Source organism: Nomascus leucogenys, chromosome 7b, assembly GCF_006542625.1.
Source record: "Nomascus leucogenys isolate Asia chromosome 7b, Asia_NLE_v1, whole genome shotgun sequence".
Taxonomy (NCBI): Eukaryota; Metazoa; Chordata; class Mammalia; order Primates; family Hylobatidae; genus Nomascus; species Nomascus leucogenys.
Window position 1 is genome coordinate 103,186,120 of NC_044387.1, and position 25,245 is coordinate 103,211,364.

The 25,245-nt window shown below is 40.2% G+C and overlaps 1 pseudogene across 1 annotated transcript; it reads left to right on the plus strand.

The window, feature by feature from the left end:
• The first annotated feature begins 21,176 nt into the window (after positions 1 to 21,176).
• LOC115836081 lies at positions 21,177 to 24,439 on the plus strand (annotated as a pseudogene). Its single transcript, XR_004031085.1, has one exon. The product of XR_004031085.1 is annotated as a nucleolar RNA helicase 2 pseudogene (transcript).
• The last annotated feature ends 806 nt before the right edge of the window (positions 24,440 to 25,245 follow it).

Genomic DNA, 25,245 nt, shown 5'->3' on the forward strand with positions numbered 1-25,245 from the left:
AACGAAGATCTAGTTCGCCGGAGAAGTTTCTGACCTTACCTGGAGCTGAATCAATTCAGAGCTGAGCAAAATACAGGGATAGAGGAAGCAGCAGGAAAGGTCCTGGGAGCTCGCTGGGTCCTCAAGCAGGCCATTCCTGCCTGGCACCACAGGGATCCTTCGGGATGGCGGCCAGAGGCACCGGGGAAAATGCCACAGGGAGAAGGAAGTCTCCAGCTGAACTTTGTAACAATTTTTTTTTTTTTTTTTTGAGACGGAGTCTCGCTCAGTCGCCCAGGCTGGAGTGCAGCGGCATGATCTCCGCTCACTGCAAGCTCCGCCTCCCGGGTTCAGGCCATTTTCCTGCCTCAGCCTCCTGAGTAGCTGGGACTACAGGCGTGCACCACTATACCCGGCTAATTTTTTTGTATTTTTAGTAGAGACAGGGTTTCACCGTGTTAGTCAGGATGTTCTCGATCTCCTGACCTCGTGATCTGCCCGCCTCGGCCTCCCAAAGTGCTGGGATTACAAGCGTGAGCCACCGCGCCCAACCACTTTGTAACAATTTGAACTGGGTGAGAAGCCCCCTGGCCAGAACTCGGGGGAGGGTGCAAATCCGGTGTGCAGACTCCAAAGGAAGGGGAAGAACCAAAGCCCTTTTCTTTCGCAGCTGGGAGGCAGGTAACCTGGGGCAAGTTCTCCAGCCCTGCTCGCCCACTACCTGGAAACAGACTCGGGGCTGTTAGCGGGGCATAGTGGAAGTGAGACTGGCCCTTCAGATTACATGGGAGCTGGGTGAGGCCTGTGACTGCCAGCTTTCCTCCACTTCCCTAACATCCTGCATGACTCAGTAGAGGCAGCCATAATTCTCCTAGGTACACAACTCCATTGACCTGGGATCACCTGGGAACCTCACCCCCAACCCCCACAGCAGCTACAGCAAGACCCACCCAGTGAGAGTCTGAGCTCAGACCCACCTAGCCCTGGCCCCACCTGATGGGCCTTCCCTACCCACCCTGGTAGCTGAAGACAAAGGGCATATACTGGGCATAGACTCTTGGGAGTTCTAAGGCCCCACCCACCACCGGCTTCTCACCATACTACCACAGCTGATGCTCTCTGGAAAGCGCCACCTCCTGGCAGGAGGCCAACCAGCACAAAAATAAAGCATTAAACCACCAAAGTCAAGAAACCTCACACAGTCCATTTCACCCTCCTACAACCTCCACCAGAACAGGTGCTGGTATTCACAGTTGAGAGATTCATAGATTATTCACATCACAGGACTCTCTTGCTGGGTGGCTAGACCCAGAAGAGAGATAATCACTACAGCTTGGCTCACAGGAAGCCACATCCATAGGAAAAGCCGGGGAGTACTACATCAAGGAAAATCCCTGTGGGACAAAAGAATCTGAACAACAGCCTTCAGCCCTAGACCTTCCCTCTGACAGAGTCTACCCAAATGAGAAGGAACCGGAAGACCAACTCTGGTAATATGACAAAACAAGGCTCTTTAATACCCCCCCCCCAAAAAAAAATCACACTAGTTCACCAGCAATGGATCCAAACCAAGAAGAAATCCCTGATTTACCTGAAAAAGAATTCAGGAGGTTAGTTATTCAGCTAATCGGGGAGGCACCAGAGAAAGGCAAAGCAAGAAAATCCAAAAAATGATGCAATAAGTGAAGGGAGAAATACTCAAGGAAATAGACAGCATAAAGAAAAAACAATCAAAACTTCAGGAAACATTGGACACACTTATAGAAATGCAAAATGCTCTGGAAAGTCTCAGCAATAGAATTGAACAAGTAGAAGAAAGAAATTCAGAGCTTGAAGACAAGGTATTTGAATTAACCCAATCCAACAAAGACAAAGAAAAAAGAATAGGAAAATATGAGCAAATCCTCCAAGAAGTCTGGCATTATATTAAACAACCAAACCTAAGAATAATTGGTGTTCCTGAGGAAGAAGAGAAATCTGAAAGTTTGGAAAACATATTTGGGGGAATAATTGAGGGAAACTTCCCTGGTCTTACTAGAGACCTAGACATCCAAATACAAGAAGCACAAAGAACACCTGGGAAATTCATTGCAAAAAGATCATCGCCTAGGCATGTTGTCATCAGGATATCTAAAGTTAAGATGAAGGAAAGAATCTTTAGAGCTGTGAGACAAAAGCACCAGGTAACCTATAAAGGAAAACCTTTCAGATTAACAGCAGACTTCTCAGCAGAAACCCTACAAGCTGGAAGTCTTTGGGGCCCTATCTTCAGCCTCCTCAAACAAAACAATTATTACTCAAGAATATTGGATCCAGTGAAGTTAAGCATCATATATGGAGGAAAGATACAGTCTTTTTCAGACAAAAAAATGCTGAGAGAATTCACCACTACCAAGCCACCACTATATGAATTGCTAAAAGGAGCTCTAAATCTTGAAACAAATCCTGGAAACACATCAAAACAGAACTTCTTTAAAGCATAAACCACACAGAACCTATAAAACAAAAATACAATTTAAAAAGCAAAAATGAAAAACAAAAAAACCAAGGTACACAGGCAACAAATTGCATGATGAATCAAATGGTACCTTACATCTCAATACTAACATTGAATATAAATGGCCTAAATGCTCCACTTAAAAGATGCAGAACCAGCTGGGCACAGTGGCTTGTGCCTGTAATCCTAGCACTTTGGGAGGACAAGGCAGGCGGATCACCTGAAGTCAGGAGTTTGAGATTGGCCAGGCCAACATGGCGAAACTCTGTTTTTACTAAAAATACAAGAATTAGCCAGGCGTGGTGGCACATGCCTGTAATTCCAGCTACTCAGGAGGCTGAGGCAGGAGAATCACTTGAACCAAGGAGGCAAAAGTTACAGTGAGCTGAAATTGTGCCACTGCCTTCCATCCTGGGTGACAGAACAAGACTCCATCTCAAAAAAAAAAAAAAAAAAGATACAGAACCGCAGAATGGATAAGAACTCACCAACCAACTATCTGCTGCCTTCATGAGACTCACCTAACACATAAGGACTCACATAAACTTAAAGTAAAGGGGTGGAAAAAGGCATTTCATGCAAATGGACACCAAAAGTGAGTAGGGGTAGCTATGCTTATATCAGACAAAACAAACTTTAAAGCAACAGCAGTTAAAAGAGACAAAGAGGGACATTATATAATGGTAAAAGGCCTTGTCCAACAGGAAAATATCACAATCCTAAACATATATGCACCTAACACTGGCACTCCCAAATTTATAAAACAATTACTAACAGACCTAAGAAATGAGATAGATAGCAACATAATAATAGTGGGGGACTTCAATATGCCACTGACAGCACTAGACAGGTCATCAAGACAGAAAGTCAACAAAGAAACAATGGATTTAAATTTTACCTTGGAACAAATGGACTTAACAGATATATACAGAACATTTCATCCAATAACCGCAGAATACACATTCTATTCAACAGCACATGGAACTTTCTCCAAGATAGACCATATGATAGGCCACAAAATGAGCCTAAATAAATTTAAGAAAATTGCAATTATATTAAACACTCTCTCAGACCACAGTGGAATAAAACTGGAAATCAACTCCAAAAGGAACCTACAAAACCATGCAAATATACGGAAATTTAAAAACCTGCTCCTGAATGAACATTGGGTCAAAAACAAAATCAATATGGAAATTTAAAAAATTCTTCAAACTGAACAACAATAATGATACAAGCTATCAAAATCTCTGGGATACAGCAAAGGTGGTGCAAGAGGAAAGTTCATAGTCCTAAATGCCTACATCAAAAAGACTGAAAGAACACAAACTGACACTCTAAGGTCAAGTAACTAGAGAAACAAGAACAAACCAAACCCAAACCTAGCAGAAGAAAGAAAATAACCAAGATCAGAGCAGAACTGAATGAAATTGAAACAACAACAACAACAACAACAACAAAATACAAAAGATAAATGAAACAAGAAGCTGGTTCTTTGAAAAGATAAATAAAATTGATAGACCATTAGCAAGATTAACCAAGAAAAGACAAGAGAAAATCCAAATAACCTCACTGAGAAATGAAATAGGAGATTTTACAACTGATACCACTGAAATACAAAAGAGCATTCAAGGTTACTGTGAACACCTTTATGCACATAAACTAGAAAACCTAGAAGAGATGGATGAATTCCTGGAAAAATACAACCCTCTCAGCTTAAATCATGAAGAATTAGATACCCCAAATAGAACAATAACAAGCAGTGAGCTTGAAATGGTAATCAAAAAATTACCAACAAGAAAAAGTTCAGAACCAGATGGATTCACAGCAGAATTCCACTGGACATTCAAAGAAGAATTGGTACCAATCCTTTTGACACTATTCCACAAGGTAGAGAAACCCTCCCTGAAACCAGCATCACCCTAATACCAAAATGAGGAAAGGACATAATCATGAAACCAGCATCACCCTAAAACCAAAACAAGGAAAGGATGTAATCAAAAAAGAAAACTACAGACCGATACCCCTGATGAACACAGATGTTAAAGTCCTTAACAAAATAGTATCTAATCAAATCCAACAACATATCAAAAAGATAATCCACCAGGATCAAGTGGGTTTCCTACCAAGGATGCAGGGATGGTTTAACATACGCAAGTCAATAAATTTTTGATACACCATATAAACAGAATTAAAAACAAAAATCACATGATCATCTCCACAGATGCAGAAAAAGCATTCAACAAAATCCAGCATTCCTTTATGATTAAAACTCTCAGCAAAATCGGCATACAAGGGACATACCTCAATGTAATAAAAACCATCTATGACAAACCCACAGCCAACATAATACTGAATGGGGAAAAGTTGAAAGCATTCCCTCTGAGAAGTGGAACAAGACAAGGATGCTCACTCTTACCACTCCTCTTCAATGTAGTACTGAAAGTCCTAACCAGGGCAATCAGACAAGAGAAAGAAATAAAGGGCATGCAAATCGGTAAAGAGGAAGTCAAACTGTCACTGTTAGCTGATGATATGATCATTTACCTTGAAAACCCTAAAGACTCCTCCAGAAAGCTCCTAGAACTGATAAAGAATTCAGCAAAGTTTCTGGATAAAGATTAAGGTACACAAATCAGTAGCTCTTCTATATACCAACAGCAACCAAGTGGAGAATCAAATCACAAACTCAAACCCTTTTACAATAGCTGCAAAAAATTAAATTCTTAGGAATATACCTAACCAAGGAGTTGAAAGACCTCTACAAGGAAAACTACAAAACACTGCTGAAAGAAATCATAGATAACACAAACAAAAGGAAACGCATCCCATGCTCATGGATGGGCAAGAATCAATATTGTGAAAATGACCATACTGCCAAAAGCAATCCACAAATTCAAAGCAATCCCCATCAAAATATCACCATCATTCTTCATAGAATTATAAAGAACAATTCTAAAATTCATATGGAACTTAAAAAGACCCCGCATAGCCAAAGCAAGACTAAGCAAAAAGAACAAATCTGGAAGCATCACACTACCTGATTTCAAACTATACTATAAGGCCATAGTCACCAAAACAGCATGGTACTGGTATAAAAATAGGCACACAGACCAATGGAACAGAATAGAGAACCCAGAAATAAACCCAAATACAGCCAACTGATCTTCAACAAAGCAAACCAGAATATAAAGTGGAGAAAGGACATCCTTTTCAATAAATGGTGATGGGATAATTGGCTAGCCACCTATCACACTACTGCACTCCAGCCTGGGTGACAGATTAGAGATCTTGATAAACAGAGAGATATATCTTGTTCATGTATTTTATAATGTTAAGGTATTAATTCTCCCCAAATGGATCTATAGAATAAGCACAGTTCCAGTCAGAATCCCAGAACTGTTTTTTTTTGTATAAATTGCCAAGCTAGTTCTAAAATATAGAGAGAAATGAAAAGACCTAGAAGAGTTAAAACTATTTTGAAAAAAAAAAGAACAAATTTGGAGGACTTACTCTATTTGCTCTCAAGGTTTACTATAAAGCTACAGTAATTAAGACAGTGTAGTTTCCATATAAGGATTGGCATATATCAATATATAGACATAAAGTCCAAAATAAGCCCACATGTAAAAAAGATCAGCTAATCTTTGACAAAAGTGCCAAGGTAATCAAATGGGAGAAAAGATAATCTTTTAACAAATGATATTGGAACAACTAGTTATCTATATGGAAAACAAAACAAACTTTAAACCTTACTTCACACAATACACAAAAACTAGCTTTAAATAAATTATATATCTAATTGTAAAAGCTAAAATTATAAATTTTCCAGGAGAAAGCCTTCATAATCTAGGGAAAGGCAAAGCTTTTATAGACAGAACATGAAATGCACTTAACACAAAAGAAAAGTTGATAAGTTGGACTTTATGAACAAACATTTCCATACTTTAAAAGACACAATTAATCAAATATAAGCTCTGGTAAAAATAAAAAATACAAGAAGAAGAAAAAAGAAAAAAAGAAAAAAACACAGTTAAGAAAATGAAAAGGCAACTACAGACTGGGAGAAATATTCACAATACATATATCTGACCAAGAATTGTATACAAAATACATAAAGACATCAACAATTCAATAATAAGGTTAAATAATTTTTAAAAGTAAACAAAAATGTTACACACTCACAAGATAAGATATAGGAATAGCCATAAAGTGCATAAAGAGATACTCAATATCATTAGTCATCAGGCAAATGTAAACTAAAGCCTCAATGAAGCACTGTTATATATCCACTAAAATCGCTAAAATTACAAATATGACCACACCAAGTGTTGGTGAGAATGCAGAGCACTGAACATTGCTGGTAGAAATGTTAGATCATATAATTGATTATTTTGGAAAAGAACTCTGCAGAACTTTTAGAGATAAAATATAATCACTGAAACTAAAAACTCAACAGAAAGTTAAACAGAAGGTAATACATGTCTGAAAAGAAAATTAATTATCCAGAAGATAGATTTAAAGAAATAACCAGAATATAGCACAAAGAGATCAATAGATAAAAAATATGAAAAATGCATTAAGAGACAGAGGTTAGTGTGAGAAAGTACAAATCAGCTGCCTAGACCTCCAGAAGGAGAAGATAGAGAGGGTAGAGACGATATCAAATAGCTGAATTTCCCAGAAATTGTTGAATATATGTCTCAATCTCATATACAACCAACCCAACTGATGACAAGGAGGATAAATTAAAACAATGCACACCTAGGAAGATCCAAACTGCAGAACACCAAAAAAAAAGAGAAGACTATATAATAAAAGCAATCAGAGAGAAAAGATCAATTACTTAGTTAGGAATGGCAATTATACTGATGACTTCTCAGCATCAACAATGTAACTCAAAAGACAGTGGAACCATATTTTTGACATGCTGTGATAAAATATCTGTCAACCTACAATTATGTTCTTGGTAAAACAATCTTTCAAGTGAAATGATTACTACATTCATCATCTTATATAGGTTCCTTTTTTGTGGTAAGAGCACCTAAAAGTACCCTAGAACTTAAAGTATAATAATAATTAAAAAATATATATATATATATAAAAGATCAGGGTGAGAATCCAGGTCTCTTGTCTCCTTGAACTACCACTATTACAAAGACTCAAGAAATCGAGTATTGATTAACTGAAGTAGGAATTCATAGGGTTTCTTGTTTGGTTGCAAATTTCATTTTTTACTTGGAGAGTGGCCACTCTAAGTTAATGATACCTACTCTTTTACTGTCTATGGTTTAACACTGAAGACTACTCACATTATTTCACTGAAATAGGTTGTCTCACAAGAAACAGTGCTCACTGGGTTTCTCTCACCTGCTAACTGGCTATCCAGATAGCTATTTTTTAGAGACTAGATTTGGCAGTCAATGCCATTGTAAAAAGTATAATCTACTTTAAATACTCAATCTACAGAATCATTTTATTCTCAAAAAATATTTTAATGTAATGCTCAATTAAAAAGCAATATAGGTTTAAGGTACAAAAATGGGGGTGGGGGGAATATGGCAGTTCCTTAAAAAATTAAACAGAATTACAATATGATCCAACTATTACACTTCTGAGTATATACCCAAAATAACTGAAAGCTGGGACTCAAATAGCTACTTATACACCATTGGTTCATAGCAGCATTATTTACAACAGCAAAAAGATGGAAACAACACAAATGTCTATCCACAGATGAATGGATAGACAAAATGTCACATATATAACACATACAGTGGAATATTATTCACCTTTAAAAAGTAATGAAAGGGAAGATGGCAAAGTAAGAAGCACAAAGAATCTGGCTCCCCATCTAGACAACAATTGCCCTGATAGTATCTGTCTGATATAACCCTTTTGGAACTCTAGAGTCTATTGAAGGCTTGAAACTTCCAAGGGAGGCCTTGGATGGTAAATTGATGTTAATTTTGGCCAATTTCAGCTCTTAGCACCGTAGTAGCTACTCATCCTTCACCTCCAGAACTATGAGAGGCAACTGCCCATGTGTTCCTAGAGTAACTTGCACACAGCTTATAGAAGCCAGGGTAGGCAAAAAGGATCCTGTCTTCCAAATATCAGGGATCTGTGCTCTAATCACTGATTGCTCTAATCACTGATTGCTATTTCTGATCATGGAGCTGCAGACAAAGAGGTGACAGGCATTGGTTTTGCACTGCCCTCCATTGCTGCAAACCCCTCCTCTGGCTGAAGTGACTTCCAGTGGATTTAAGGAGCCAACATTCTCCCCCACCCCTTCATTTTGCTTTTCATTTTTCTTTTGGGAGCCAGACATCAAAGACTAGGACATTCAAATGCAACTGCATATATGGGAAACTGTAGAAAATGGCTATTCATGCCCAGGGAAAGGCACAGGCTCAGGAGAGACCTGAGAATCTCTTAAGTTTTACCTCAGGCTTATCTTTGGCATGGAGACAGCTTAAAACACTTTAAAAAACAAAAACCGTAAGAAAAACCCAGCAAACGTGGTCAAGGGGAAAATCTGATTTCCAGAATTACAATATTATATTCAAATATGTAGTTTTCAACAAAAAATAACAAGACAAATAAAGAAATGGGAAAAGTATGGCACACACAGAAGAAAGTGATATATCAGGAGAAACTGTCACTTTAAAAGACCTGATAACAGATACATTATATGAAGACTTTAAAACAACCATCTCAAAGCTATTCAAAGCACTAAAGGAAGATGTTAAGAAGGTCAAGAAAAAGATATATGAACAAACTTAAATTATCAGTAAAGAGATAGAAAACCTCCAAAAGAAACCAAAAAATCTGGAGTTGAAAAGTACAATAACTGAACTGCAAAATTCACTAGAACAAGCTTGTCCAACCCACAGCCTGCAGGCCTCATGCAGCCCAGGATGGCTTTGAATGCAGCCTAACACAAATCTGTAAACTTTCTTAAAACATTATGAGATTTTTAAAAATTATTTTTTTAGCTCATCAGCTATCACTAGTATTAGTGTATTTTATGTGTGGCCCAAGACAATTATTCTTCCAGCATGACCCAGGGAAGCCAAAAGATTGGTCACCCCTGCACTAGAGGAATTCAAAGGCACATTTAATTAGGCAGGAAAAAAAATCAGTGAATTTGAAGTTAGAACAGTGGAAAATATTGAGTTTGAGAAGCAGATGGAAAAAATTGGAGAAAAGTAAACAGAACTGAAGTGACCTGGGGAACACCATCGAGTGAACCAATATATGCATTATGGGAATCAGAGAAGGAAAACAGAGAGAGAAAGGGGCAGAGGGAATATTTGAAGAAATAATGGCAGAGAACTTCCCAAATTTGATGAAAGCCATGAATTACACCTTTAAGAGGCACAATGAACTCCGAGTAACACACATTCAAAGAGACCCACACCAAAACATATTACAGCTGACCCTTGAATAACACAAGTTTGAATTGTGTGGATCCACCTATATATATTAAATTTTTTTCAATAAAAGTTACACCACGGGTGCCTGTCTCCCCTTTCACTTCCTCCATCTCTTCCACCTCCACCACTCCTGAGACAGCAAGATCAACTCCTCCACTTTCTCCTCCTCTCAGCCTACTCAGTGTGAAGATGACAAGGATGAAGGCCTTTATGATGACCCACCTTAACTTAATAAATGGCAAATATATTTTCTCTTCCTTATAATTAATAACAGTTTCTTTTCTGTAGCTTACTTTGTTGTAAGAATACGATATATAATACACATAACCTACAAAGTATCTGTTAATCATCGATTTATGTTATTGGTAAGGTTTCTGGGTTACTGTAGGCTATTAGTACTTACGTTTTGGGAGAGTCAAAAGTTATGCATGGATTTTTGACTGCACAGGGCATTGGCACCCCTAACCCCCATTTTGTTTAAAAGTCAGCTGTAAATCAAAGTCTTGAAAAGAGAATCTGAAAGCAGCAAGGGAGAAGTGACTCATCAAATAAAAGGGATGCTCAGTAAGATTATCAGCAGATTTAACATCTGAAATTTTGAAGGCCAAAAGGCGATAGGCAAATATATTCAAAGTACTAAAAGAAAAAAAATTGTCCACCAAGAATCCTACATACAACAAAACTGTCTTTCAAAAGAGAGAGAGAGAGAAATTAAGATGTTCTCAGGTGAACGAGAGCTGAATGAGTTTATTACCTAGATCTTCCCTGGAAGAAATGCTAAGGAAGTCCTATGAGGTGAAATGAAAGGACACTATATAGCAACTTAAAACCATAAGAAGAAATAAAGATCTTAATAAGGATAAATACACAGGCAATTTTAAAAGCTAGTGTTATTATAACAACAGTTTATAATTCTGCTTTTTATTTTCTACATGATTTAAGACACAAATACATATATTAATAAAACAATTAATAGTGTAAGAGCTGGTATTGTTATAACTTTGCTGTATAACTCCACATTTTGTTTTCTTCATAATTTAGGAAAATAATGCATTTTTTTTTGAGACGGAGTCTCACTCTGTCACCCAGGCTGGAGTGCAATGGCACAATCACGGCTCACTGCAAGCTCCGCCTCCTGGGTTCACGCCATTCTCCCACCTCAGCCTCCTGAGTAGCTGGGACTACAGGCACCCACCACCATGCCCAGCTAATTTTTTGTATTTTTAGTAGAGACGGGGTTTCACCTTGTTAGCCGGGATGGTCTCGATCTCCTGACCTCGTGATCTGCCCGCCTCGGCCTCCCAAAATGCTGGGATTACAGGCATGAGCCACTGTGCCCGGCCAATGCATTTAAAAGAATTACTAGTTTATGTTTTGGGGTACACAATGTATAAAGATGTAGTTTGTGGCATCACAATTAAATAGGATGGGGACAGAAATGTTAAAGGAGTAGTTTTTGTATGTTACTGAAATTAAGCTGATATAAATTCAAATTAGAGTGTTATAACTTTAGGATGTGAAATGTAATCCCCATGGTAACCACAAAGAAAATAGCTATAGATTATATACGAAAATGAGAAAGGAATTTAAATATTTCACTACAAAAAAAATAAACTTGGCTGAGCATGGTGACTCACACCTATAATCTCAGCATTTTGGGAGGCCAAGGTGGAAGGATTGCTTGAGAGCAGGAGTTTGAGAACAGCCTGGGCAATGCAGGAAGAACATACCTCTACAGATAATTTTTTTTAAAGTATCCAGGCATGGTGGTGCATGCCTGTGGTCTCAGTTACTTAGGAGGTTGAGGTGGAAGGATTGCTTGAGCCCAGGAGGTCAAGGCTGCAGTGAACCAAGATCGTGACACAGCACTCCAACCTGGATGACAGAGCAGGACCCCATCTTAAAACAAACAAACAAACAACTAAACACAGAAGAAGATAGTAATGCAAGAAATGAGAGACAAAAAAACTATGAGACATATTAGCCAGGCATGGTGGCTCATGCCTGTAATCCCAACACTTTGGGAGGCTGAGGCAGGCAGATAGCTTGAGCCCACGAGTTGAAGATGAGTCTGGGCAACATGGCAAAACCCTGTCTCTACAAAAAATACAAAAATTAGCCAGGCTTGGTGGTTTGCACCTGTAATCCCAGCTACTTGGGGGGCTGAGGTGGGAGGTTTGAGCCTAGGAGATGAAGGCTGCAGTGAGCCGAGATCACACCACTGCACTCCAGCCTGAGTAATAGAGTGAGACCCTATCTAAAAAACAAAACAAAACAAAACAAAACCCAAACTATAAGGCATATAGAAAACAAAAAACTAAATGACAGAAGTCCCTCCTTATCAGTAATTAAGTGTAACTGGATTAAACTCTCCAATCAAAAGACAGAGATTGGCAGAATGAATAAAAAATGCATAAGCCAACTATATGCTGTCTATAAGAAACTCACATTAAATCCAAAGACATGAATAGGTTGAAAGTAAAAGATGGAAGAAAAAAAGATATTCCATATAAACAGTAATCAAAAAAGAGCAGGAGTGTCTATATAAATATCAGATAAAATAGACTTTAAATCTAAAAAATTTGCAAGAGATAGAGAAGGAGATTATATATTACTTTAAACCAACAATGATTTAAAAAGACAAAGAAGGGCATTATGTAATGGTAAAGGGTTCAATTCAGAAAGAAGAGTTAACTATCCTTAATATATATGCACCCCACACAGGAGCACCTAGATTCATAAAACAAGTTCTTAGGGACCTGTGAAGAGACTTAGATAACCACACAATAATAGTTAGACACTTCAACTCTCTACTGACAGTAATAGACACATCATTAAAGCAGAAAACTAACAAAAACATTCAGGACTGGAACTTGACATTTCACCAAATGGACGGACATCTACAGAACTCTTGACCCCAAAACAACAGAATGTACTTTCTTTTCTTCTGCACATGCACAGTAGACTTAGTCTTTCCCCCAGCTAGCTCTGAGGAATCTGGGCAGCCCAGACGAGTGGTTTCCTCCCAGTGTAGCACACCCCCTCCACCAAGGGGCAGTCAGAGTGCTTCATTAAATGGGTCCTGCATCCCATGCCCCTCAACTGGGTGAGACCCCCCCCAACAGGGGTCACTAGACACCTTATACAGGAGTGTCCTACTGGCATCAGGTCTGTGCCCTTCAAGGTCAGAGATCCCAGAGGAAGGAGCAGGCACATGCCTTTGCTGTTCTCCAGGCTCTTTGGCTGTGGGAGGGAACAGAAGAATAGGGCCTGAAGTGAACCCCCAGCAAACTGCAGCAGCCCTATAGAAGAGGGACCTGACTATTGAAAGGAAAACAAACAGAAAGCAACAATAACAGCATCAACAAATATGTCCCCACGAAAACCTCATCCAAAGGTCAGCAGCCTCAAAGATCGAAACTAGACAAACTCATTAAGATGAGAAAGAATCAATGAAAAATGCTGAAAGCTCAAAAGGCCAGAGTGCCTCTTCTCCAAATGATTGCAACACCTCTCCAGCGATCTCTGATTGCAATGGAGGATGAGATGGATGAATTGACAGAAGTAGGCTTTGGAAGGTGGGTAATAACAAACTTCACTGAGGTAAATGAGCATGTTCTAACCCAATGCAAAGAAGCTAAGAACCATGATAAAAGCTTACAGGAGCTGCTAACTACAATAACCAGTTTATAGAGGAACATAAATGACCAGGTGGAGCTGAAAACCACAGCACGAGAACCTCATGATGCAAACACAAGTATTAATAGTTGGATCGATCAAATAGAAGAAAGAACATGACAGCCTGCAGACTATTTTGCTGAAATAAGGCAGGCAGACAAGATTAGAGAACAAAGAATGAAAAGGAACAAACAAAACCTCTGAGAACTATGGGACTATGTAAAAAGACCAAACCTACGACTGATTGGAGTACCTGAAAAAGACAGGGAGAATGGAATCAAGCTGGAAAACACACTTCAGGATATCATCCAGGAGAACTTCCCCAACCTAGCAAGACAGGCCAACCAAATTTAGGAAACACAGAGAACCCCGGTACGATACTCCATGAGAAGATCAACCCCAAGACAAATAATCATCAGATTCTCCAAGGTTGAAATGAAGGAAAAAATGGTAAGGGCAGCCAGAGAGAAAGGCCAAGTCACCTACAAAAGGAAGCTCATCAGACCAACAGCAGACCTGTCACCAGAAATTCTACAAGCCAGAAGAGAGTGGGGACCAATATTCAACATTCTTAAAGAAAAGAATTTTCAACCCAGAATTTCATATCCAGTCAAACTAAGCTTCATAAGTGAAGGAGAAATAAAATCCTTTTCAGACAAGCAAATGCTGAGGGAATTCATCACCACCAGGCCTGCCTTGCAAGAGCTCCTGAAGGAGAGCACTAAGTATGGAAAGGAAAAACCAGTACCAGCCACTGCAAAAATGTAACACTTAAGTGTTATGAAATAATTAGGAACCCAGCCCAGCTCTAGGATTCACCCCTGAGCACAAAGGCAATGTTGGGCATGCTGGTAAAGGACCACTAGAATCCAGCAGCCTGGACCCCTTTCTCTGTGGCCAAGAAAGGCGGGAAAAGGGTGCAGGACTGCTACATCGGTGAGCGTAACTAATCTGATAAGCAGAGGTCCATGGGTGGTTATGCACCCTGGAAAGGAATAAGCATTAGGACCCTAGAGGACGCTCTAGGACTAATGCTCATCGGAAAATGACTAGGGGTGCTGGCATCCGTATGTTCTTTTTTCAGATGGGAAATGTTCCCCCCAAAGCAAAAACGCCCCTAAGATGTATTCTAGGGAATTGGGACCAGTTTAACCCTCAGACGCTAAGAAAAAAACTACTTATATTCTTCTGCAGTACTGCCTGACCACGATATCCTCTTCAAGGGGGAGAAAGCTGGCCTCCGGAGGGAAGTATACATTATAACACTATCTTACAGCTAGACCTCTTTTGTAGAAGAGAAGGCAAATGGAGTGAAGGGCCATATGTACGAACTTTCTTTTCATTAAGAGACAACCTGCAATTATGTAAAAAGTGTGATTTATGCCCTATAGGAAGCGCTCAGAGTCTACCTCCCTACCCCAGCGTCCCCCCAACTCCTTCCCCAACTAATAAGGACCCCCCTTCAGCACAAACAGTCCAAAAGGAGATAGACAAAGGGGTAAACAATGAACCGAAGAGTGCCTATGTTCCCTGATTATGCCCCCTCCAAGTGGTGGGAGGAGGAGAATTCGGCCCAGCCAGAGTTCAGGTATCTTTTTCTCTCTCAGACTTGAAGCAAATTAAGATAGACCTAGGCAAATTCTCAGATAACCCTGATGGCTATATTGATGTTTTACAAGGATTAGGACAATCCTTTGATCTGACATGAAGAGATATAATGTTACTGCTAGATCAGACACTAACCCCAAATGAGAGAAGTGCCGCCATAACTGCAGCCCGAGAGTTTGGTGATCTCTGGTATCTCAGTCAGGTCAATGATAGGATGTCAACAGAGGAAAGAGAATGATTCCCCACAGGCCAGCAGGCAGTTCCCAGTGTAGACCCTCACTGGGACACAGAATTAGAACATGGAGATTGGTGCCACAGATATTTGCTAATTTGTGTGCTAGAAGGACTAAGGAAAACTAGCAAGAAGCCTATGAATTATTCAGTGATGTCCACTATGACACAGGGAAAGGAAGAAAATCCTACTGCCTTTCTGGAGAGACTAAGGGAGGCATTGAGGAAGCACACCTCCCTGTCACCTGACTCTATTGAAGGCCAACTAATCTTAAAGGATAAGTTTATCTCTCAGTCAGCTGCAGACATTAGAAAGAAACTTCAAAAGTCTGCCTTAGGCCTGGAGCAAAACCTAGAAACCCTATTGAACTTGGCAACCTCAGTTTTTTATAATAGACATCAGGAGGAGGAGGCGGAATGGGACAAATGGGATAAAAAAAAAAAAGGCCACCGCTTTAGTCATGGCCCTCAGGCAAGCGGACTTTAGAGGCTCTGGAAAAGTTTGGAAAAGCTGGGCAAACTGAATGCCTAATAGGGCTTGCTTCCAGTGCAGTCTACAAGGACACTTTTACAAAGATTGTCCAAATAGAAATAAGCCACCCCCTCGTCCATGCCCCTTATGTCAAGGGAATCACTGGAAGGCCCACTGCCCCAGGGGATGAAAGTCCTCTGAGTCAGAAGCCACTAACCAGATGATCCAGTAGCAGGACTGAGGGTGCCCAGGGCAAGCACCAGCCCATGCCATCACCCTCACAGAGCCTCGGGTATGCTTGACCATTGAGGGCCAGGAAGTTAACTGTCTGCTGGACACTGGCACGGCCTTCTCAGTCTTACTCTCCTGTCCCAGGCAACTGTCCTCCAGATCTGTCACTATCCAAGGGGTCTTAGGACAGCCAGTCATTAGATACTTCTCCCAGCACTAAGTTGTGACTGGGGAACTTTACTCTTTTCACATGCTTTTCTAATTATGCCTGAAAACCCCACTCCCTTGTTAGGGAGAGACATTCTAGCAAAAGCATGTGCCATTATACACCTGAACACAGGAGAAGGAACACCCATTTGTTGTCCCCTGCTTGAGGAAGGAATTAATCTTGAAGTCTGGGCAACAGAAGGACAATATGGAGGAGCAAAGAATGCCCGTCCTGTTCAAGTTAAACTGAAGGATTCCACCTCCTTTCCCTACCAAAGGCAGTACCCCCTTAGAACTGAGGCCAAACAAGGACTCAAAAAAATTGTTAAGGACCTAAAAGCCCAAGGCCTAGTAACACCATGCAATAGCCCCTGCAATCCTCCAATTTTAGGAGTACAGAAACCCAACAGACAGTGGAGATTAGTGCAAGGTCTCAGGATTATCAATGAGGCCATTGTCCCTCTATACCCAGCTATACCTAACCCTTACACTCTGCTTTCCCAAATACCAGAGGAAGCAGAGTGGTTTACAGTCCTGGACCTTAAGGATGCCTTTTTCTGAATCCCTGTACATCCTGACTCTCAATTCTTGTTTGCCTTTGAAGATCCTTCAAACCCAACATCTCAACTCACCTGGACTGTTTTACCCCAAGGGTTCAGGGATAGCCTCCATCTATTTGGCCAGGCATTAGCCCAAGACTTGAGCCAGTTCTCATACCTGGACACTCTTGTCCTTCAGTACATGGATGATTTACTTTTAGTCACCCGTTGAGAAACCTTGTGCCATCAAGCCACACAAGTGCTCTTAACTTTCCTCTTTACCTCTGGCTACAAGGTTTTCAAACCAAAGGCTCAGCTCTGCTCACAGCAGGTTAAATACTTAGGGCTAAAATTATCCAAAGGCACCAAGGCCCTCAGTGAGGAGCGTATCCAGCCTATACTGGCTTATCCTCATCCCAAAACCCTAAAGCAACTAAGAGGGTTCCTTGGCATAACAGGCTTCTGCCGAATATGGATTCCCAGGTTTGGTGAAATAGCCAGGCCATTATATACACTAATTAAGGAAACTCAGGAAGCCAATACCCATTTAGTAAGATGGACACCTGAAGCACAATTGGCTTTCCAGGCTCTACAGAAGGCCCTAACCCAAGCCCCAGTGTTAAGCTTGCCAACAAGGCAAGACTTTTCTTTATATGTCACAGAAAAACAGGAATAGCTCTAGGAGTCCTTACACAGGTCTGAGGGATGAGCTTGCAACCCGTGGCATACCTGAGTAAGGAAATTGATGTAGTGGCAAAGGGTTGGCCTCATTGTTTATGGGTAGTGGCAGCAGTAGCAGTCTTAGTATCTGAAGCAGTTAAAATGATACAGGGAAGGGATCTTACTGTGTGGACATCTCATGATGTGAATGGTATACTCACTGCTAAAGGAGACTTGTGGCTGTCAGACAACCGTTTACTTAAATATCAGGCTCTATTACTTGAAGGGCCAGTGCTGCGACTGCGCACTTGTGCAACTCTTAACCCAGCCACATTTCTTCCAGACAATGAAGAAAAGATAGAACATAACTGTCAACAAGCAATTGCTCAAACCTATGCTGCTCTAGGGGACCTTCTAGAGGTTCCCTTGACTGATCCTGACCTCAACTTGTATACTGATGGAAGTTCCTTTGTAGAAAAAGGACTTCAAAAAGCAGGGTATGCAGTGGTCATTGATTATGGAATACTTGAAAGTAATCCCCTCACTCTAGGAACTAGTGCTCAGCTGGCAGAACTAATAGCCCTCACTAGGGCAATAGAATTAGGAGAAGGAAAAAGGGTAAATATAAATACAGACTCTAAGTATGCTTACCTAGTCCTCCATGCCCATGCAGCAATATGGAGAGAAAGGGAATTCCTAACTTCCAAGGAAACACCTATCAAACATCAGGAAGCCATTAGGAAATTATTATTGGCTGTACAGAAACCTAAAGATGTGGCAGTCTTACACTGCTTGGGTCATCAGAAAGGAAAGAGAAATAAAAGAGAACCGCCAAGTGGATATTAAGGCAAAAAGAGCCACAAGGCAGGACACTCCATTAAAAATGCTTATAGAAGGACCCCTAGTATGGGGTAATCCCCTCCTGGAAACAAAGCCCCAGTACTCAGCAGGAGAAATAGAATGGGGAACCTCACAAGAACATAGTTTCCTCCCTCAGGATGGCTAGCCACTGAAGAGGGAAAAATACTTTTGCCTTCAGCTAACCAATGGAAATTACTTAAAACCCTTCACCAAACCTTTCACTTAGGCATTGATAGCACCCATCAGATGGCCAAATTATTATTTACTGGACCAGGCCTTTTCAAAACTATCAAGCAGATAGTCAGGGCCTGTGAACTGTGCCAATGAAATAATCCCCTACATTACAGGCCATATATTTTAATCCCTGTATCTTTAACCTCTTCGTTAAGTTTGTCTCTTCCAGAATCAAAGCTGTAAAACTACAAATCATTCTTCAAATGGAGCCCCAGATGCAGTCCATGACTAAGATCTACCGTGGGCCCCTGGACTGGCCTGCTGGCTGCTGCTCCAATATTACTGACATCGAAGTCACCCCTCCCAAGGAAATCTCAACTGCACAACCCCTACTACACCCCAATTTAGCAGGAAGCAGTTAGAGTGGTCATCAGCCAACCTCTACAACAGCACTTGGGTTTTCCCGTCAAGAGGGGGTACTGAGAGACAGGACTAGCTGGATTTCCTAGGCCGACTAAGAATCCCTAAGCCTAGCTGGGAAGGTGACTGCACCCACCTTTAAACATGGGGCTTGCAACTTAGCTCACACCCGACCAATCAGGTAGTAAAGAGAGCTCACTAAAATGCTAATTAAGCAAAAACAGGAGGTAGAGAAATAGCCAATCATCTATAGCCTGAGAGCACAGCAGGAGGGACAATGATCAGGATACAAACCCAGGCATTTGAGCTGTCAACAGCTACCATCTTTGGGTCCCCTCTCTTTGTATGGAAACTCTGTTTTCATTCTATTAAATCTTGCAACTGCAAAACACACACACACACAGAAGTACAAAGATCAATGACACCATGACAAAACTGCACCAACTAGTGTGCAAAATAAGCAACTAGCATCATGATGACAGGATCAAATTCACACATAACAATATCAACCTTAAATGTAAATGGGTTAAATGTCCCATTAAAAGACACAGACTGGCAAATTGGATAGAGTCAAGACCCATCAGTGTGCTGTATTCAAGAGACCTATCTCAAATGCAAAGACACACATAGGCTCAAAATAAAGGGATGGAGGAAAACTTATCAAGCAAATGGAAAGCAGAAAAAGCAGGGGCTGCAATTCTAGTTTCTGACAAAACAGACTTTAAACCAACAAATATTAAAAAAGACAAAGAAGGACATTATATAATGGTAAAGGAACAATTCAACAATTAGAGTTACTATCCTAAATATATATGCACCCAATACAGGAGCACCCAGATTCATAAAACAAGTTCTTAGAGACCTACAAAGAGACTTAGACTCCCACACAATAATAAGGGGAGACTTTAACACCCCACTATCAATATTAGATCATTGAGACAGAAAATTAACAAGGATATTCAGGACTTGAACTCAGCTCTGGATCAAGTGGACCTGAGAGATATCTACAGAACTCTCTACCCCAAAACAACAGAATATACATTCTTCTTAGTGCCACATGGGGAGGGAGAGCATCAGGATAAATAGCTAATGCATGCGGAGCTGAACACCTAGGTGATGGGTTGATAGGTGCAGCAAACCACCATGGCACACATTTACCTATGTAACAAACCTGTATGTTCTGCACGTGCATCCCATAACTTAAAATAAAATTTAAAAATTAAAAAAAAAAAGGGACAGAGGAAAAAAATGATCAATGTAGTGTACCATATTAACAGAATGAATAACAAAAAACACATGATCATCTCAATTGATGTAGAACATGTATTTGACATAATTTAACACCCTTTAATGATAAAAACACTCTACAAACTTGGAATAGAGAAAAAGTACCTCCAAATAATAAAAGCTACATATGAAAATCCACAGTGAACACCATACTCATAGTGAAAGATTAAAAGCTATTCCATTAAGGTTAGAAACAAAGCACAGATGCCTACTTTCTCCACTTCTATTCATCATAATACTGGAAGTTCTACTCAGAGCAATCATTCAAGAAAAATAAATAAAAGGCATCCAAGTTGGAAAAGAAGTAAAATTATCTTTGCAGATGATATGATTTTATATGTAGAAAACTCTAAAGATTCCACATACAAAAAGTTGAACTAATCAATTAATTCAACAAAGTAGCAAGACACCTTCGTGTCTTTTGCATGTTGACTTTTCAATACGCGAAAATCAGTTGCATTTTTATACACTGACAATAAACAATCTGAAAAGGAAATTATGAAAATAATTATATTTACAATAGCATCAAAAAGAATGAAATACTTGAGAATCAACTTCACCAACATGGTAAAAGATTTGTACAATGAAAACTACAAAATATTGATGAAAGAAATTTTTAAGGGCATAAGTAAATGGAAACATATCCCTTTTTCATGAATTGAAAGATTTAATATTGTTAAGATAGCAACACTATCCAAAGCGATCTATAGACTCAATGCAATCTTTATCAAAATCCCATTTTTTTGTAGAAATAGAAAAACTCATCCTAAAATTCATACGAAATTTCAAGGGATCCCAAACTGACAAAACAATCTTGAGGAGAGCCGGGAGGACGGAGGGTGGGGAACTACCTCTTCCTCTCCACGCGGTTGAGAAGACCGGTCGGCCTTGGGCAGACTGCGCTGAAGATGCCGGGAAAACTCCGTAGTGATGCTGGTTTGGAATCAGACACCGCAATGAAAAAAGGGGAGACACTGCGAAAGCAAACTGAGAAGAAAGAGAAAAAAGAGAAGCCAAAATCTGATAAGACTGAAGAGATAGCAGAAGAAGAAACTGTTTCCCCAAAGCTAAACAAGCTAAAAAGAAAACAGAGCCTTCTGAAGTTGACATGAATTATCCTAAATCCAAAAAGGCAAAAAAGAGGAGCCATCTCGAGATGACATTTCTCCTAAAACCAAAAGTTTGAGAAAGAAAAAGGAGCCTATTGAAAAGAAAGTGGTTTCTTCTAAAACCAAAAAAGTGATAAAAAATGAGGAGCCTTCTGAGGAGGAAATAGATGCTCCTAAGCCCAAGAAGATGAAGAAAGAAAAGGAAATGAATGGAGAAACTGGAGAGAAAAGCCCCAACCTGAAGAATGGATTTCCTCATCCTGAACCTGACTGTAACCCCAGTGAAGCTGCCAGTGAAGAAAGTAACAGTGAGACAGAGCAGGAAATACCTGTGGAACAAAAAGAAGGTGCTTTCTCTAATTTTCCCATATCTGAAGAAACTATTAAGCTTCTCAAAGGCTGAGGAGTGACCTTCTTATTTCCTATACAAGCAAAGACATTCCATCATGTTTACAGCGGGAAGGACTTAATTGCACAGGCACGGACAGGAACTGGGAAGACATTCTCCTTTGCCATCCCTTTGATTGAGAAACTTCATGGGGAACTGCAAGACAGGAAGAGAGGCCGTCCCCCTCAGGTACTGGTTCTTGCACCTACAAGAGAGTTGGCAAATCAAGTAAGCAAAGACTTCAGTGACATCACAAAAAAGCTGTCAGTGGCTTGTTTTTATGGTGGAACTCCCTATGGAGGTCAATTTGAACGCATGAGGAATGGGATTGATATCCTGGTTGGAACACCAGGTCGTATCAAAGACCACCTACAGAATGGCAAACTAGATCTCACCAAACTTAAGCATGTTGTCCTGGATGAAGTGGACCAGATGTTGGATATGGGATTGCTGATCAAGTGGAAGAGATTTTAAGTGTGGCGTACAAGAAAGATTCTGAAGACAATCCCCAAACATTGCTTTTTTCTGCAACTTGCCCTCATTGGGTATTTAATGTTGCCAAGAAATACATGAAATCTACATATGAACAGGTGGACCTGATTGGTAAAAAGACTCAGAAAACGGCAATAACTGTGGAGCATCTGGCTATTAAGTGCCACTGGACTCAGAGGGCAGCAGTTATTGGGGATGTCATCCGAGTATATAGTGGTCATCAAGGACGCACTATCATCTTTTGTGAAACCAAGAAAGAAGCCCAGGAGCTGTCCCAGAATTCAGCTATAAAGCAGGATGCTCAGTCCTTGCATGGAGACATTCCACAGAAGCAAAGGGAAATCACCCTGAAAGGTTTTAGAAATGGTAGTTTTGGAGTTTTGGTGGCAACCAATGTTGCTGCACGTGGGTTAGACATCCCTGAGGTTGATTTGGTTATACAAAGCTCTCCACCAAAGGATGTAGAGTCCTACATTCATCGATCCGGGCGGACAGGCAGAGCTGGAAGGACGGGGGTGTGCATCTGCTTTTATCAGCACAAGGAAGAATATCAATTAGTACAAGTGGAGCAAAAAGCGGGAATTAAGTTCAAACGAATAGGTGTTCCTTCTGCAACAGAAATAATAAAAGCTTCCAGCAAAGATGCCATCAGGCTTTTGGATTCCGTGCCTCCCACTGCCATTAGTCACTTCAAGCAATCAGCTGAGAAGCTGATAGAGGAGAAGGGAGCTGTGGAAGCTCTGGCAGCAGCACTGGCCCATATTTCAGGTGCCACGTCCGTAGACCAGCGCTCCTTGATCAACTCAAATGTGGGTTTTGTGACCATGATCTTGCAGTGCTCAATTGAAATGCCAAATATTAGTTATGCTTGGAAAGAACTTAAAGAGCAGCTGGGCGAGGAGATTGATTCTAAAGTGAAGGGAATGGTTTTTCTCAAAGGAAAGCTGGGTGTTTGCTTTGATGTACCTACCGCATCAGTAACAGAAATACAGGAGAAATGGCATGATTCACGACGCTGGCAGCTCTCTGTGGCCACAGAGCAACCAGAGCTGGAAGGACCACGGGAAGGATATGGAGGCTTCAGGGGACAGCGGGAAGGCAGTCGAGGCTTCAGGGGACAGCGGGACGGAAACAGAAGATTCAGAGGACAGCGGGAAGGCAGTAGAGGCCCGAGAGGACAGCGATCAGGAGGTGGCAACAAAAGTAACAGATCCCAAAACAAAGGCCAGAAGCGGAGTTTCAGTAAAGCATTTGGTCAATAATTAGAAATAGAAGATTTATATAGCAAAAAGAGAATGATGTTTGGCAATATAGAACTGAACATTATTTTTCATACAAAGTTAAAAGCACATTGTGCCTCCTTTTGACCACTTGCCGAGTCCCTGTCTCTCAGACACAGACAAGCTTCATCTAAATTATTTCATCTGATCATTATCATTTATAACTTTATTGCTACTTCATCAGTTTTTCCTTTTGAAAGGTGTATGAATTCATTACATTTTTATTCTAATGCATTATCTGTAGATTAAAAGATAAAATCAAGCATGTATCTGCCTATACTTTGTAAGATCACCTGTCTTTATACTCAAAAGTGTCCCTTAATAGTGTCCTTCCCTGAAGTAAATACCTAAGGGAGTGTAACAGTCTCTGGAGGACCACTTTGAGCCTTTGGAAGTTAAGGTTTCCTCAGCCACCTGCCAAACAGTTTCTCATGTGGTCCTATTGTCTACTGAGACTTAATACTGAGCAATGTTTTGAAACAAGATTTCAAACTAATCTGGGTTATAATACAGTTTATACCAGTGTATGCTCTAGACTTGGAAGATGTAGTATGTTTGATATAGATTACCTATACTTATGTTCGTTTTGATGGATTTTTAGCTTCTCATTATAAGGTGATTCATGCTTTAGTGAATTCTTCATAGTATATATAAAAGTACATTTTAATAGAAAGCCAGGGTCTTTAAGGAATTTCAAATGTATAAGGTGGCTCCATAGCTTTATTTCTAAGTAGGCTGGATAAATGGTGCTTAAATGATAATATACTCCACTTCTTCCTATTGGAAGATTAACATTATTTACCAAGAAGGACTTAAGGGAGTAGGGGACACAGATTAGCATTGCTCAAGAGTATGTAAAAAAAAAAAAAAAAAGAACCAAACCACCGGAAAAAATCAAATGCAAAAAGGTAACAAATTCATAACTGGAGAGCAAAGAGAAGAACAAGTATCATTTCCATGATAAAGCATTGTTTTAATGGTGAAAACTTCACAGATCACTAATGTTTCTAGAGGTTAACTTCAAGTGGGCAAGCTGGGGTTTTTAGGTAGTCAGTGGCCTAGTTCCTAAAGCCACAGTATAGGATCTGTTTGTTAAACTGAATCTCTGTTGAAAGTTTGTTTCAGCTGCTTGGAGGCTTCCTTTTAAGACAAACTGTATGTGATTAAGTTGTTTTGAGGGAACTGAAGAACCTGATGTAGCCCTTGGCTAGATAACTGCCTGATTTCTCAGATATTATTTCTCTGGGAAACATTCTGCATAGCACAGGAGCTTAAGAGTGGCATTATCTTCTTGCCTTAATTTCCAGAGATTATTTCTGTACTGAGAATCCTGGAACTACTGTGCTAGGAAATTTAAAGCCGCATGGTCTGTCTTGTTTTCATTTAGTTATTGTGAACACCTAGAATCTTTCTAGGTCCTGATTTCTCTTGCTTAATCCAGTCTTTATCTCTAACTGCCCCTTATTTGATCACCATGTACTAGGAGCTCTGATGGCCAGCTCAGCTCTTAATCCTTGAGGCAACATCCTTTTTATATTTGAACTTCAGTTCTGTCCTTGAATCCTGACTAGATATTTCTTGCCCTCTGGTCTCAGAATTCTCTTGGTTTTTATTCCTTGATCCACTTGCCAGTTTTATCACTTTACCCTTTTTCCTCATGGCTTCGCATCAAGCCATGGGTATTAGTTGACAG